The sequence below is a fragment of the Canis lupus genome, chromosome 20, assembly GCF_003254725.2.
Source record: "Canis lupus dingo isolate Sandy chromosome 20, ASM325472v2, whole genome shotgun sequence".
NCBI lineage: Eukaryota > Metazoa > Chordata > Mammalia > Carnivora > Canidae > Canis > Canis lupus.
In genome coordinates this window covers 19,435,574-19,451,352 of record NC_064262.1, presented here as the reverse complement: position 1 = coordinate 19,451,352, position 15,779 = coordinate 19,435,574, and the positions used below count along the sequence as shown (strand labels likewise).

The window sequence follows — 15,779 nt, the reverse complement described above, 5'->3', positions numbered from 1 at the left end:
GTCAGCAGGGTTGTTTAGTCTTTGTGTTAAGGGCATTGAGAAGCCATTGACTGATTTCTAGCATGTAAATGGGATGATCTGGCTTGTGTCTTAAAGAGGACACACTAGTTCATTGCAGTGGAATCGCTAGGCCAGTTACTGCTGATTTGGGCATGTTGGGTACCTTCAAGATGGATTCAGAACCTGCCTGACAAGTAGAATTTACCATTGGCTTGTTGTAAGAGTTGCAGGGGAGGGAGGTGAAAAGGATTTCACCCAGGTCTCTGAGCTGAACAACTATTAAGGCTGATCTGTTTGAATTGCCAATATTCAGCTTTTTATGAGCTACAAAAAAAAGGCAGTTTGTTCCGGTTCATCCTACTGGTGGATGGTGATCTTTGGAGAGATGGAAAAGACAGGAGGATAACCAGTTTTCATGGGTGTGATGAGTTTAATTTGGGTCATATTGGTTTTGAGGTGCTCAGGAGATGGCCATGTAGAAAAGTCTTACCATCTGTTGGTTTGAAACTCTATACAGCAAGTGGCCTTTTTAGCATTTCCTACCCAGAACCTGTGAGAAGAACGAGGCCTGGCTGTACTCTGGGTGCCTATTTGCACATGCTTACTCACTCATTAAATGACCTGTTTGTCACACGCCACAGACCTTCATGTGAGATGGGATTAATTGCATAAAAGTGTGGGTAAGGAAAGACTACCTCAAACTGGAACTAAAATCTGTAGGTTGCTGATATAAAAACGAATTACTATTTCAGAAGATGAGAAAAAAATGTCAGGTTTCTTCTTATCTCTGTTTTAGGGGAGAAAATGTACTCAAAAACCAAGGTTACTATTGGAAGATTGTCTTTCCAAACTATCCAAAAAATACAAGCAACCCAGTGAAACCACATTTGAATTTCCCCTGACCTTGTGTGGTGACTTTATTGCCACTATTAAAAAAACAAACCTACCACATGATGATTTTCATTAATTCCCAGCTAAGTAAGTATTGCATTTTGAATGACAAATGAGTGCTGGCATTCCTTATCTGCTTTTGATAATGGAAACTAGCCCTCCTTAAAAATAATAAAGAGAGATTGTGGTTGACAGGACATTTACCTTCTCCAGGTTGTACATCATAACAGCAGATTATGAACGTAGCTTTTTTGGGCATCAGTAGAATGTATTGATCCTCAGGGTAATTTGAAATAAAGTCTAGGTGATGTTTTCCTTGAAATTCATCTCTGTAAAACCAAATCAAATGTACTGCTGAGGCAACAGAGAGAAGATGGAGATCCCAAAATGCAAACATTCTAGCAAGCAGTAGGTCAATCAACTGAGAACCACAATCACCCATATTCCAAGGGGGTATAATCTACCCTAAGCCTGTAGAAAAAAAAAAAACCAACAACCTTCTCACATAAGATTTTACTATCAGAATAAGATCAGAGAACAGGTCTGCAGCTCAAGCTTATTAGATTCACAAGTACAATTAGTAGAACTCAGATCCCCCCAATTCATGATTTATGAAGTCCTGGAAACAGTGGACATTTAATTTTCTATTTCTTTGAATAATAGTCCTAAGAGCAAGACCATTATTAGTGCAAAGTAAACTGCAGATGGCTTCTACTAGTAAGCTCTCAAAGATGCATACTGTTCTCGGGTAACTCAGAAGCTTAAAGTATTTAAAACAATCTGCCAATTATAAATAAATTATATCTGTTCATTAAAATTTATTCTGGAGTACTTTTCCCTTTTTCTTTAGTAATAGCTGTAAAACTTTCACTATTGTAAAAATAATTGAGTGTCATGAATTCAGATCACCTCTCTCCCATTTAATTGGAATCGGTGAGATTTTCTGATGGATCTATACATTTTGTTACACACTCTGCCTCCTTGCTTCCAAGATTTCATTTATTTATTTGAGAAAGAGAGACAGAGAGAGACAAAGAGAGAGAGAGCATGAGCAGGTGGGAGGGGCAGGAGAGAGAGACAAGACACTCTGCTGAGCAGAGAGGCAGATACAGATGCAGATGCAGCGGCGTGGATGCAGGGCCAATGTGGGGCCAATCCCAGGACCCTGATCATGACCTGAGCCAAAGGCAGATGCTTAACCGACTGAGCCACCCAGGTGCCCCTGCCTCTTCTATTCCAAAAACCACTAATTATGGTCTTCTGGGGATCCTAGATATACTCCAAACATTACAGAGACACTGAATTGCAGAGTCTTCAGAGACTTTATTGACAAGTGGCACCCAGTATGGAAATATACATTAGACTAAGGTGCTATGTAGGCCTAACCCAGGGAAAAAGGCCTTTTTAATCCAGGTTTTAATAAATTCCAAGATTATAGTAATGTTTGATGTCTTTCCTGCTTCCACACTTGCCATAGGCATTCATCTCAGAGGAAGGAGTTAGAGAAGAATATTGGCATGAGACATAAGATAAAATTGCTTACAGCCTTGACCTATAAATTCTTCCTGAATTCTCTGGATATTTCTATATTTCTAATAAACTCAACCCATCCTTTAATATTTCAAAGGAATATCATGCCAAATAAATAAAAATCTTAGATTACCTAGATTTGCTACATCATATCAAGAATAACAATATATAGGGGCACCTGCTTGGAACAGTTGGTTAAGCATCCAGCTTTTGGTTTTGGTCCAGGTCATGATCTCAGGGTTGTGGGATTGAGCCCTGGCATCAGGCTCTGTGCTCAGCACAGAGTTTGCTTGGGACTATCTCTCCCTCTCTCTCTGCCCCTCCCCTCTTCAAATAAATAAAATAAATCTTTAAAAAATAGAGTAACAATATATCATCTTCCCTTTCCACTTATAGTTTGTTAAGGAGGTTTGTAACTAGTTCCAATATTTGGAAAATTATATACTTACAAGTGATATTCTAATGAGTCAGCTGTAGGCTATTCATTAAGGCTACTCGAAAGGTTGCCTGACTTACAAGAACTTCCTATAATTAAAGTCAGACTTCTGTAATATTATTAATATTATAAGTAAGCATTAGCAGTCAACATTGAGTTTTCCTTGGAACCAACCCTTTGGATGTCAACAAACATTGACAAATATGTGGGAACATGTTAAAAATCTATTAGAATCACCATAAATGATGTCTCTATAGTTCATTAAGCATCAAGAGACCATAAATTATTGGGATGAGATAAGCTATCAAAAAGGTCACATAAAAATGATGCTAGATGCCTATTTCATTGAACAAACAAGCTTTCCACAATCCTTATCATTAGCTCATACACTACTAAAGGTTTGACATTCAGGATATTAGTTACAACTCTTAGTTACATGTAAAAAACTCAACTTCAACTAGCTAAGGAAAGAAGGAAATTTTTTGGCTTATCTTACCATGAAGTCCAGATGATCCCAAGTGTAGGGCTGATCCAGGGGCTCCCATGATGTCACCCAGGCTCTGTGTGTCTCTTCCTCAGTTCCTTGCAAAGCTCACTCCAGGAGTATAATGACTGCTTGAAGCCCCCTGACATCAAATTCTAAAGGCTTAGCTTAGAAAAAAGAGCAAGAAGGGTGGCTACTTCCAAAATGGTGGCAGAAGAGCTCTGTGGAAATGTTCCCCAGTGAGACGGGCATAACTGGTGAAAATTGTTTTTTTTTATTTATTTGTTTGATTTAGAGAGAGAGAGAGAGAGAGAGAGAGAGAGAGAACAAGAGTGGGGGAGGAGCAGAGGGAGAGGGAAAAGGAGAGGGAAAGAATCTCAAGCAGACTCCACACTGAGCTTGAGCCTGACATAGGACTCAATCTCACAACCCTGAGACCATGACCTGAGTTGAAACCAAGAGTTGAATGCTTAACCAGCTGAGCCACCCAGGTGCCTCTGGCAAAAATTATTTTTAAAGCAACTATCTAGTATCTTTGGGTATTGTGCTAAGGGTCTAAGCAAATGAGGAAACAGAGTATTCAAGAAAATCTACTGATGTAACAAGTCCAGGCTTGTTCTGCTCACTGCATGACAGGCCCACGGGTCTAGATGTTAGGGTAAGGAAAGTAACTTTACCAGCAAGCCAAGGAGATACAGACTGTTCTCGTAAACAACCATCTCCCCTAGGCATGAAATTCAAGCTTCTTTTATGTTAGCCAAGGTAGGGAGGGGTGGTGAGGAGGTTGCAGTCAGGAGGTAACTGATGTCTGTAGATATCTAAGGAAGGTCATAAAACTTCTTTGTCCTTGGTCAGTTGATCTTTGTGTGCAGGAATTTGGTCATGTCATTCCTGTAAATGTTAAGCATAGCATAGTCATTTCTGTATGTGCTTCCTTATGTTCTTGGGTGAGGTAGGTTTTGGGAAGAAAGAAGTTTCTGCAAATCTTACCTGTAAGCAAAATTTCTTTAATGATTAACATATCTACGTACGTGCAGGACTAAGGCAGAAGTTTCCAAGCTATAGGTCACAGCAGCAAAGGGAATAGAAGTGATATGGAGTCAAGCATGCTGGTTTTTTCCCCCGTTACACTAAAACTTGTTAAGAAAGAGGGAGAATCCGTGACATTTGAACTATGACCTACTCCCTCCATCTCCCCTTCCAACTCAGTATGATGGAAAGTCAACTATAGACAATTCAATCAGGAATACAAGGATCCTTTTCTCCCCAGCCCCCAGTAGACAGATATGGTATTGCCTTAGGAGGCGCAAGTCATCAGCAGTTCTCATCTCTACCAGGTATGAATCATGGAGTTTAAGTTCCAGGCAAATGTGGCCAATGTTCTGGGGCTTCCTTAATTAAGAGTAAGCTAACAGCTTCATGAGAGCAACAAACTAAAATATAGGCCAGTTAGTTTATAAGAGAAGCAGGGAAAGAGACAGAAAGTGCCCTCTTGTTGGCAGAACAATGTTCAAAGACTGGCCTCAGAAACTATCCCTGCAAATGAGCCTAAATTTAATTGTATCAAAAGGAGGAGCAATTTGAGCCTCAAAGACAATAGAACAATCGGCTGGCAATTAGTGGAGGCTAATAGCTGGGTATAATACCAACAGTCAGTTTAACAGAAAGATTAGAGAAAGGGTCAGTCAAAGATAGGTGATAAACCACTGTCATTTCAGGGTTACTGTGTGCATGCCTAAGGCTGCACCCACTGAGGAACATCATAGGCTGCATGCAGTGGGTGAAATGGACTTCACTAAAATAGTCCAGGCAAGATGCTAAACAAATAAATAAGTAAACAACATCTATAAGCCCTGTAGGTTGGAGGTGCTAAAATATATTACCTAACATATCTTAAATTATATTAGCATGCTATAACATATTAGCATGCTAAATGTATTATCCAAAATTTTTTCATCAAAAAATATGATGCATTCAAAGAAATAGGAAAGTATGACTCATTCACAGGAAAAAATGCAAGCAATAGAAAATGCCTATGATAGGACACAGATGTCAGATTTAATAGAAAAAGACTTAACCCTTTTGGGGGCCAGGCCTCACCCTGCTCACTTGCTGGGGTCTCATCCCTGAGGGACACAGTACAGCCCTCAGGCTTTGCTGGTATGGGCTCAGGACCTGTGGGCACCCATAGGGCCTGACTAGGAGCGTATGGGCACCATCACCACCATATAGGCCCCCAGCCATCCCCAGCTGTCAGTAATTAAAAGCAATCTAATACACACACACCAAAAAAAAAAAAAAAAAAAAAAAAACAACAAAAAGAAAAAGACTTTAAAGCAGCCATTATAAACATGTTCAAGCAATAAAAGGGAACCATGCTTAAAGGAGTAAAGTAAGTTATGATGACAGTGTTTCATGAAATTAAGAATATAAATAAAGACATGAAAATTATTTTTTTTAAAGAGCTGAATGGAAATTCTGGAGTTAAAAGGTACAATGATTGAAATGAAAAGGCATTAAAGGAGCTCACAGCAGATTTGAAATTTAAGTAGAAAAAATTGGTAAATTTGAAGGTAAATCAATAAAATTCATGCAGTCCAAGGGATAGAGAAAAATAATAAAATTGAACAGAAACTAAGAGAAATGAGCAACACATCAAGTACACCTGCATATGCAATACAGGAGCCCCAGAAGGAGAGGAGAGAGAGAGAAAGGAATAGGAAAAAAACTATTTGAAGAAATAATGGTTGAAAAGTTGCAAACTTGGATTACATGGGTGGCAGAGAGGTTGAGTGTCAGACTCTTGGTTTCAGCTCAGGTCATGATCTCAGAGTGAGTCATGAGATCAAGCCCCACGTACAGCTCTGCACTCAGTGCAGAGTCTGCTTAGGGTTTTCTTTGCCTTTGCCCTTCCCTCAGTCTCTAAAATAAATAAATCTTTATTTAAAAAAAAGAGAAAATTTGCAAATTTGATGAAAAACAATATATACATAAAAGTTAAAAGAACTCTAAGTAAGATAAATTCAAAGAGATCCACACGCAGATAAATCATAATTTAAAAACCTGAAGACAGGGATCCCTGGGTGGCGCAGTGGTTTGGCACCTGCCTTTGGCCCAGGGCGCGATCCTGGAGACCCGGGATCGAATCCCACGTCAGGCTCCCGGTGCATGGAGCCTGCTTCTCCCTCTGCCTGTGTCTCTGCCTATCTCTCTCTCTCTCTCTCTCTGTGTGACTATCATAAATAAATAAAAATTTAAAAAAAAATAAATAAATAAAAAATAAAAACCTGAAGACAGAGTGCCTGGGTGGCTCAGTCAGTTAAGCATCTGCCTTCAGCTCAGGTTATAATCCCAGGGTCCTGGGATTGAGTCCCTCATCAGGCTCCCTTCTCCATGGAGATCCTGCTTCTCCCTCTCTCTATCACTCCTCCTGCTTGCACCCTCTCTTTCTCTCTGTGTGTCAGACAAATAGATAAAATCTTTTTTTAAAAATCCTGACAAAGTCTTAAAAGCAGCAAGAGAAAAACAACTTGTTACATACATCCTTGTTACTTACATCCATTAAGATTAACAGCATATTTTTCATTAGAAATTGTGAAGCCAGAAGGCCATGGCATGATATATTTAAAGCACCAAAAAGTGGGGGTGGGGGAAGTTATCAACTAAAAATCTTGTATCTAGCAAAACTATTTTAAAAATGAAGGTGGAGGGGATCCCTGGGTGGCTCAGTGGTTTGGTGCCTGCCTTCAGCCCAGGGTGTGATCCTGGAGTCCCGGGATCGAGTCCCACATCGGGCTCCCTGCATGGAGCCTGCTTCTCCCTCTGCCTGTGTCTCTGCCTCTCTCTCTGTGTCTCTCATGAATAAATAAATAAAGTCTTAAAAAAAAGAAGGTGGAATACACATTGCACCTAGCAGTCCTGCAGATCTGTCTCTTGCTTTAACGGTGTTTGGACGGAACAGACACAGGGTTGCCCCTTCTACCAACTTCCAACCACCCTCCATCCTTTTTTCTAGTCACAACCTTCAGAGCCACCTTCTCTGCCACCCCCTGCCTCTGGAACCAGCCAACACCCTGTTTTGAGCTTAGCTCCTTATTACCAATCAACCATGAGCTCCCAGATTTGCCAGAATTATTCCACAGAGGTATTGGCTGCCATCAGCTGCCTGGTCTGCATGCATCTGCTGGCCTCCTACACCTACCTCTCTCTGGGCTGCTTTTTCCACTGTGAAGATGTGGCTCTGGAGGGTATGGGCCACATCTTCCAAAGTTGGCTAAGGAGAAACAAGGGTACTGGCCATCTCTTAATGATGCAAAACCAGTGTGGCAGCTGTGCCCTCCTCCAGGACATGCAGAAGCCATCCCAAGATGGATGGCATAAAACCCTGGATGCCATGGGATTGCCCCTGGATCTCTGTGACTTCCTGGAGAACCACTTCCTAGTTGAGGTGAAGTTCATCAAGAGGATGAGAAACCACCTGTCTGACTTCCCCAGGCTGGCCCCCCATGCTGGCGTGGGCAAGTATCTATTCAAAAGCCTCACCCTCAAGCATGACTAAGAGCCTCTGAAGCCCAGCTGCCTTTGAGGAGGCCCTGCTGCTATCCCCCTGGTGCAGGGCTTATGCCTAAGCCTCTTACTACAGCGAGTAGGCAGCTTTTTAACTACCTTGGAGCCCTCTCCCATGGACCGAGTGGAAACAATAAAGCTTTCTGTAGGAGAAAAAAGGGGGAATGAGAGAAATCAAGTTATTCCCGGGAAAAGAAAACTGAAATAATTCGTTGCTAGCAGAACTGCCTTACAGACAATACTAAAGGAAGTTTTTTAGGCCAAAAGCAAATGACTCCAGATAATAATTCAAAATCACATTTTAAAAAAAGAGCATGAATAAAGGCAATTACATAGAAAGAATTTTATGAATATTTCATTTTTAAGAGATTTTATTAATTAATTTATAGAGCACAAGCTCGGGGAGGGAGAAGAATCTCAGGCAGACTCCACACTAAGCATGGAGTCTGATGAGGGGCTCAGTTCCACAACCCTGAGATCACAGCCTGAGCTGAAATCAAGAATTGGACACTAAACTGACTGAGCTACCCTGGTGCACCTTAAGATTTTATTTTTAAGTAATCCCTACATTCAGCATGGGGCTTGAACTCACAACCCTAAGTCCCATGCTCTACTGACTGAACCAGCTAGGCACTCCTGTAATGAATATTTCTTATCCTTTACTTTCTTAATTGATTTTAAAAACAATTATATAAGACAATATGTATATAAGTATGTTGTTGGCAGTATAACAGAAATGTAATATATTTAACATTAATAGCACAAAGGAGGGTGGAGTGGAGGAAAGTTGTGTGGGATAAGAGAATGATACTGGGGGCACTTGGGTGGCTCAGTGATTGAGTGTCTGCTTTTGGCTCAGGTTGTGATCCTGGAGTCCTGGGATTGGGTTCTGCATAAGGCTTCCCGCAGGAGCCTGCTTCTCCCTCTGCCTTTGTCTCTGCCTCTCTCTGTGTGTATCTCTCATGAACAAATAAATAAAATCCTTTAAAAAATAAGTTTTAAAAATTAAAAAGAAAAGAAAATGATACTGGATAGTAACTTAAATCCACAGGAACAAATGAAGAAAATCAGAAATGGTAGAAGGTTAATATGACAAACTCCATAAATATATCCTTGCTCTCCTTCATTTCTCAGCTTCTTTAAAAGACAATTGCATGAAGTAGCAATTATAACAATACATTACTGGGTTTGTAACATGTATAGATGTAATATATACAACAGTGACATCACAAAATGAGACAAGAGAGTAGAGCTATATAGGACTAACATTTGTGTGTCTCACTGGAATTAAGTTAGTATAATTCTGAAGTATATATTGATAAGGTATATATGATAAGCTTAGGAACAACTGCCCAGGAGAAATATGGTGAAAACAAATCACTGAATTAAAATGCTATGTTAGAAAATATACACTTGATGCAATAGAAAGCAGTAAAAGAAGAGTAGAAGAACAAAAAAGACATGAGACATACTGAAGACAGAAAGGAAAGGGACAGACATAAATTCAACTACATCAATAAAATTAAATGAGAATTGGTAAGACAGTCCAGTCAAAAGGCAGGAATTGCCAGAAATGGTTGTTTAAAATGATATGATTCAACTATATACTATCTACAGGAGACGTACCTTAGGTTCAAAGGTATTCCAAAAAGACGAAAAAAGACGTCAATCCAACAGCAACCCCAAGAAAGCTGGAGTGGCTGTAGTAATATCAGACAAAATAGAACTGAAAAAAATTATTAGAGAAAAATAAGCACATTAAATGCTAAAAATGTTAATCTACAAAAAGACATAAGAATTATAAATATATATGCACCTTACAACAGAGCCTCCAAGTACATGAAGCCCAAACTGACAGAATTGGAGGGAGAAATAGGCAGTCCACCAATAATAATGGGAGGATTTAATGCCCCACATTCAATACTGGATTAAATAATGTATATCATCAACAAAGAAATAGACTTGAACAACACTTTAAACCAACTCGACCAACAGGCATATGTAGAAAACTCCACTCAATACCAGTAGAACACATTCTTCTGAATGCATATGGAACATTCCTGGGATAGACCATATGTTAGGCCATAAAACAAGCTCAATGAATTTAAAAGGTGGAAGTCATGCAAAGTATGTTCTCTGATCATAGTGGAATGAAATTAGAAGTCAACAACAGAAAGAAAATTGTGCAGCTCACAAATATGTGGAAGTTAAACAACACACTTCTAGATAACCAATGGAGCAAAGAAGAAATTAGAAAATATTTTGAGATATGGGGCGCCTGGATGGCTCAGTTGGGTTGAGTGTCCAACTCTAGATATCATCTCAGGTCTTGATCCCAGGGTCGTGAGTTCAAGCCCCATGTTGGGCTCCATGCTGGGCATGGATCTAATTTAAAAACAAATAAACCAATAAACAAAAACAAGAAAATACTTTGAGATAAATTAAAATGAAAATATACATACCAAAACTTATGAGAGCAGCTAAGGCAGTACATAGATTGAAATTTATAGTTATAAACTGCTACCTTACAAATGAGGAAAGATTTTAAATCAGTAACTTAAACTTCTACCTGAGACACCTTAGAAAGAACAAACAATCCAACCAAGAACAAGGAAGGAAATAGTAACAATAAGAGTAAAAAATAACGAAGTAGAGAATAGAAAAAGAATAGAGAATATCCACAGACCTGAAAGTTGATTCTTTGAAAAGATCAACAAAATGGACAAACCTCTAGTTAGACTGAGCAAGGAGAAAAAGAAGACTCAAATTACGAAAGTCAGGAATGAAAGAGGAGAGATGAATACCAACATTACTGATATAAAAAGAATTATAAAGCAATACTGTAAATATCTGTGTGATAATTAGATTATTTGAATTAGTAATTTTATTTTTTTTTAAAGATTTCATTTATTTATGCATGAGAGACAGAGAGAGGCAGAGACACAGGCAGAGGGAGAAGCAGGCTCCATGCAGGGAGCCTGACATGGGACTTGATCCCAGGTCTCCAGGATCACACCTTGAGCAGCAGGCGGCGCTAAACTGCTGCACCACCAGGCCACCCCAGTAATTTTGTTTTAAATCCATGAAGAAAAGCTCAGGACGAGATGGCTTTATTGGTGAATTCCACCAAATGTTTGAAGAATTAATACTGATTCTTTCTAATCTTTAAAAAAAAAAAAAAAACCAGAGGGGTGCCTGGGTGGCTTAGTCATTAAGCATTTGACTCTTAATTTCAGCTCAGGTTATGATCTCAGGGTCATAAGATGAGGCCCTGTGTCAGGCTCTGTGCTAGGTGTGGGGCCTACCTAAGATTCTTTCTCTCCCAATCTCTCTCTGACCCTCCACCCACCTCTCTCCCCTCTCTAAAAAATAAAAAATAAAATAATTATTTAAAAAAAAACAAAAGAAGTGAATATTTCCCAATTATTATATTAGGCCATATGTTAACCTGTTACCAAAACCATACAGTGGCATTACAAGAAAAGAAAACTATTTCTGAAAAGAAAACTATCAGACCAATTATTCATAAATGTAGATGGAAAAATCCTCAACAAATATTACCGTATAGAATCCAGTAACTCAAAAAAGGTTTTTGCACCATTACCAGTTGGGATTTTTTTCCCCAGGAGTACAAAGTTGGTTTAACATGTTAAAATCAACTAATGTAATATAATAAATAAACAGATTCAAGATGTCATGAGCATTTCAATAGATGCAGAAAAAAATTTGACAAAATCTAATACGGTTTCAAGATAAAAACATTCAACCCTGGGAATAGAAGAGAACGTTCTCGACCTGATGAAGGGCATCTACAAAAGCCTTAAAATTAGCATCATTCTTAGTGGTAAAAGACTGCATAATTTACCTCTAAAATCAAGGGGAAAAAAGTTATAAAATTTCTATTCATTGTAGTGGAAGTTCTACAGGGCATTCAGGCAAGAAAATGAAATAGAATGAAAAAAAAAAAAAAAGAAAATGAAATAGAATGAACTCTGATTTGAAAGAAAGAAGTAAAACTATCTCTATTTTCGAATGACATCATATCATATATAGAAAATCTGAGGAGGGCAGCCCTGGTGGCCCAGTGGTTTAGTGCTGCCTTCAGCCCAGGGTGTGATCCTGGAGACCTGGGATCAAGTCCCGCGTTGAGCTTCCTGCATGGAGCCTGCTTCTCCCTCTGCCTATGTCTCTGCTTCTCTCTCTCTGTGTGTCTGTTATGAATAAATAAATAAAATCTTTTTTTAAAAAAAAAGGAAAATCTGAGGAAATCCATTCTAAAAATGATTAGAACTAATAAAATTTAATAAGGTTGCAAGATACAAGACCCAGACACAAAACAATTGTATTTCTAAACACTTGCAATGAGCAATCCATAAATAAAATTGAAAAAACAATTGCGTTTATAATAACAAAAGCAATAAAATACTTAAAAATAAATTTAGCAAAATGAATATAAAACTTGTACTCTGAAAATTTTGAGTTGAAAGAAATTAAAGAAGAGTTAAGTAAATGGAAAGAAGACTCATGTTCATAGATCAAAAGACTTAAGAATGTTAAGATGGCATTAGTCCTGAATACTGTCTACATATTCAATACAGTCTTTAGCAAAATCTCATTTGGCTTCCCTCTAGAAAGTGCCAAGCTGATCCTAAAATTCATATAAAAATTTGAGGGACTATAATCAGTAAGCTCCTAGTCAGACAAACTAAATAAAAGCCCAGAGAGGACACAAATTACTAATATTAGAAATTATAAAGGGGACATCATTACTACAGTTTCCTTTTCATGGGCATTAGAAGTATAATAAAGGACTAACATGTTTATGATCACAAATTTGATAAGTTAAATGAAATGGGTCAGTTCCTTGAAAACACAAACAAGAAAAAATACATACTCTGAACAGGTTTATGTCTATTAAAGAAATTGAATCAGGGGTGCCTGGGTGGCTCAGTCAGTTGAGCATCTCGACTCTTGGTTTCAAGTCAGGTCATGATCTCATGTGTCTCGGAAATGAGCCTGCACTGGACTATGCACTCAGTGGGGAATCTGCTTGAAGATTCTCTCCCTCTACCACTCCCTCAATGTACATTCTCTCTTTCTCTCTCTCTCTCCCTCCCTCCCTCTTTGAAATAAATAAATCTTAAAAAAAAAAGAAATTTAAAAAATCGACCTTACAAACAAAAGGCAAAGGGCCAGGTGAGTTGGTGAATTCTGTCAAACATTTAAGGATGAAGTTATACCTATTTCTCTAGTCTCTTTCAGAAGATAGAAGAGGAAATACTTCCTACTCATCTGTGAGGCCACCATTTCTCTAATGCAGAACCAGACAAAGACATATTAAGAAAAGAAAACTACAGACTAATATCTCTTATTGATATAGACGTAAAAATCCTCAATAAAACATTGGCAAATCAAATCCAAAAAAGCATACAAAAAATTATACACCATCCCCAAATGGAATTTATCCCAGTATGCAAGGCTGGTTCACCATTAAAAAGTCAGTTGATGTAGCCCATCACATCAACACGTTACAAAAAGAAAATCATGTGATCTTATCAATAGATGTAGAAAAAAACATTTGACAAAATCCAACATTTATTTGTGATAAAAACTGTCAGTAAACTAGAAATTAAAGATAACTTTATCAACTTGATAAAAACTATCTACAAGAAACCCTACAGCTAATATCATACTTAAAGGACCTTTGAAGGTAAGCTTTAGGACCTATTAGGAATACTCAATATTGTCAAGATATCACTCCTTCTCAGGTTGATTTGTAGATTCAACTCAGTCCCAATCAAAATCCCACCAAGTTATCTTACAGATGTCAACAAACTGATTTTAAAGTTCATATGGACAGGCCAAAGACTCAGAGTAGCTAATGCAATATTGAAGGAGAAGAACAACGTTGCGTGATTGATGCTACCCAACCTCAAGACTTCCTGTAAAGCTATAGTGATCAAAATAGAATGATATAGACAAAAGAATAGACAAATAGTCAATGGAACATAACAGAGAGCCTATAAATAGACCCCCATAAATTTAGTCAATTGATCTTTGACAAAGGAGCAATATAGTGGAACAAAGATAGTTTCTTCAACAAATGGTGCTGAGAACAACTGGATATCCATATACAAAATAATAAATATATATTCAAGGGCACCAGGGTGGCTCAGTTAGTTGGATGTCTGCCTTCAGTTCGGGTTATGATCCCCAGGGTCCTAGGATCAAGCCCCACATTGGGCTGTCTGCTCCACCGGGAGCCTGCTTCTCCCTCTCCCTCTGCCTGCTGCTCTCCTTGTTTGTACTCTCTCTTTCTGTCAAATGAATACATCTTTAAAATATATGTATATAGATAGATAGGTAGGTAGATACAGATCTTACACACATCACAAAAATGAACTAAAAATGGATCAGATACTGAAATATAAAATGCGAAACTATAAAACTCCTGGAAGATAACATAGGAGAAGACCTAGATTACCTTGGGTATGGTGAGGACTTTTTAGATATAATACCAAAGACACAGCCCATGAAAAAAATAGTTGATAAGCTGGACTTCATTAAATTTTAAAACTTCTCTCTGAAAGACAATATCAAGAGAATGGGATGACAAACTGTAGACTGGAAGAAAATATTTGCAAAAGACATTTCTGATAAAGGACTATTATCCAAAATATACAAAGAACTCTTAGAACTCAACAATAAGACCAACAACCTAATTTTAAAATGGACCAAAGAGGGCAACCTGGGTGGCTCAGTGGTTTAGTGCCGCCTTCACCCCAGGGTGTGATCCTGGAGACCTGGGATCAAGTCCCACGTCAGGCTCCTTGCATGAAGCCTGCTTCTCCCTCTGCCTGTGTCTCTGCCTCTCTCTCTCTCTCTCTCATGAATAAATAAATAAAATCTTTAAAAAATTTTTAAAAAATGAAATGTGCCCTTACCATTGGACTCAGCAGTTGCACTTCTTGGTTTTACCCAAAGTAGATAAAAACTTATGTCCACACAGTAATCTGCATTTGGATGTTTATGGCAGTTTTATTCATAATTGTGAAAACTTGGAAGCAACCAAGATGTCCCACAGCAGGTAAATGGATAAAAAAACTGTGGCACATCAGGTAATGGGATGTTATTTAGTGCTGAAAAAGAATTGAGCTATCAAGTCATGAAAAGTCATGGGGGAACCTTAAATGCATATTACTAAGTGAAAGAAGCCAATCTGAGAAAGCTACACACTGTTTGATTTCAATGATACAACATTCTGGAAAAGGCAAAGCTATGGAGCAGTAAAAATGTTTGCCTGGTTGGAGGGCAGCCAGGGGCAATGGATGAACAGGCAGTCTACCAGGACTTTTAGGGCAGTGATAATTCTCTATATAATATCATAATGATAAATATATGTAACTATACATTTGTCCAAATCAACACCAAAAGTGAACCATAATGTAAAGTATGGACTTTGGGTGATTATGATTAATGCAGATTCATCCTTGGTAACAAATATATTATTCTGGTGAGTGATGTTGATAATAGGGGAAACAGGACATGTTTAGGGTGGCTCAGCGGTTTAGCGCTGCCTTCAGCCCAGGGCATGATCCTGGAGACTAGGGATCGAGTACCACATCGGGCTCCCTGCATGGAGCCTGCTTCTCCCTCTGCCTGTGTCTCTGCCTCTCTCTCTCTCTCTCTCTCTCTCTCTCTCTCTCTCTGTCTCTCTCATGAATAAATAAAATATTTTTAAAAATAGGGGAAACTATGCTTGTGTGTAGAGACAGGAGGTATAGGAGAAATCTCTGTGCCTTCTCTTAATTTTGTTGTATACCTGAAACTTCTCTTAAAAAAGAAAATCTTTATTGAGATGCCTGGGTGGCT

At 38.5% G+C, this 15,779-nt stretch overlaps 1 protein-coding gene across 1 annotated transcript in view; it reads left to right on the top strand.

The window, feature by feature from the left end:
• The window catches only part of GXYLT2 (glucoside xylosyltransferase 2), a 90,655-nt gene that overhangs the window by 30,546 nt on the left and 44,330 nt on the right, over positions 1 to 15,779 (top strand).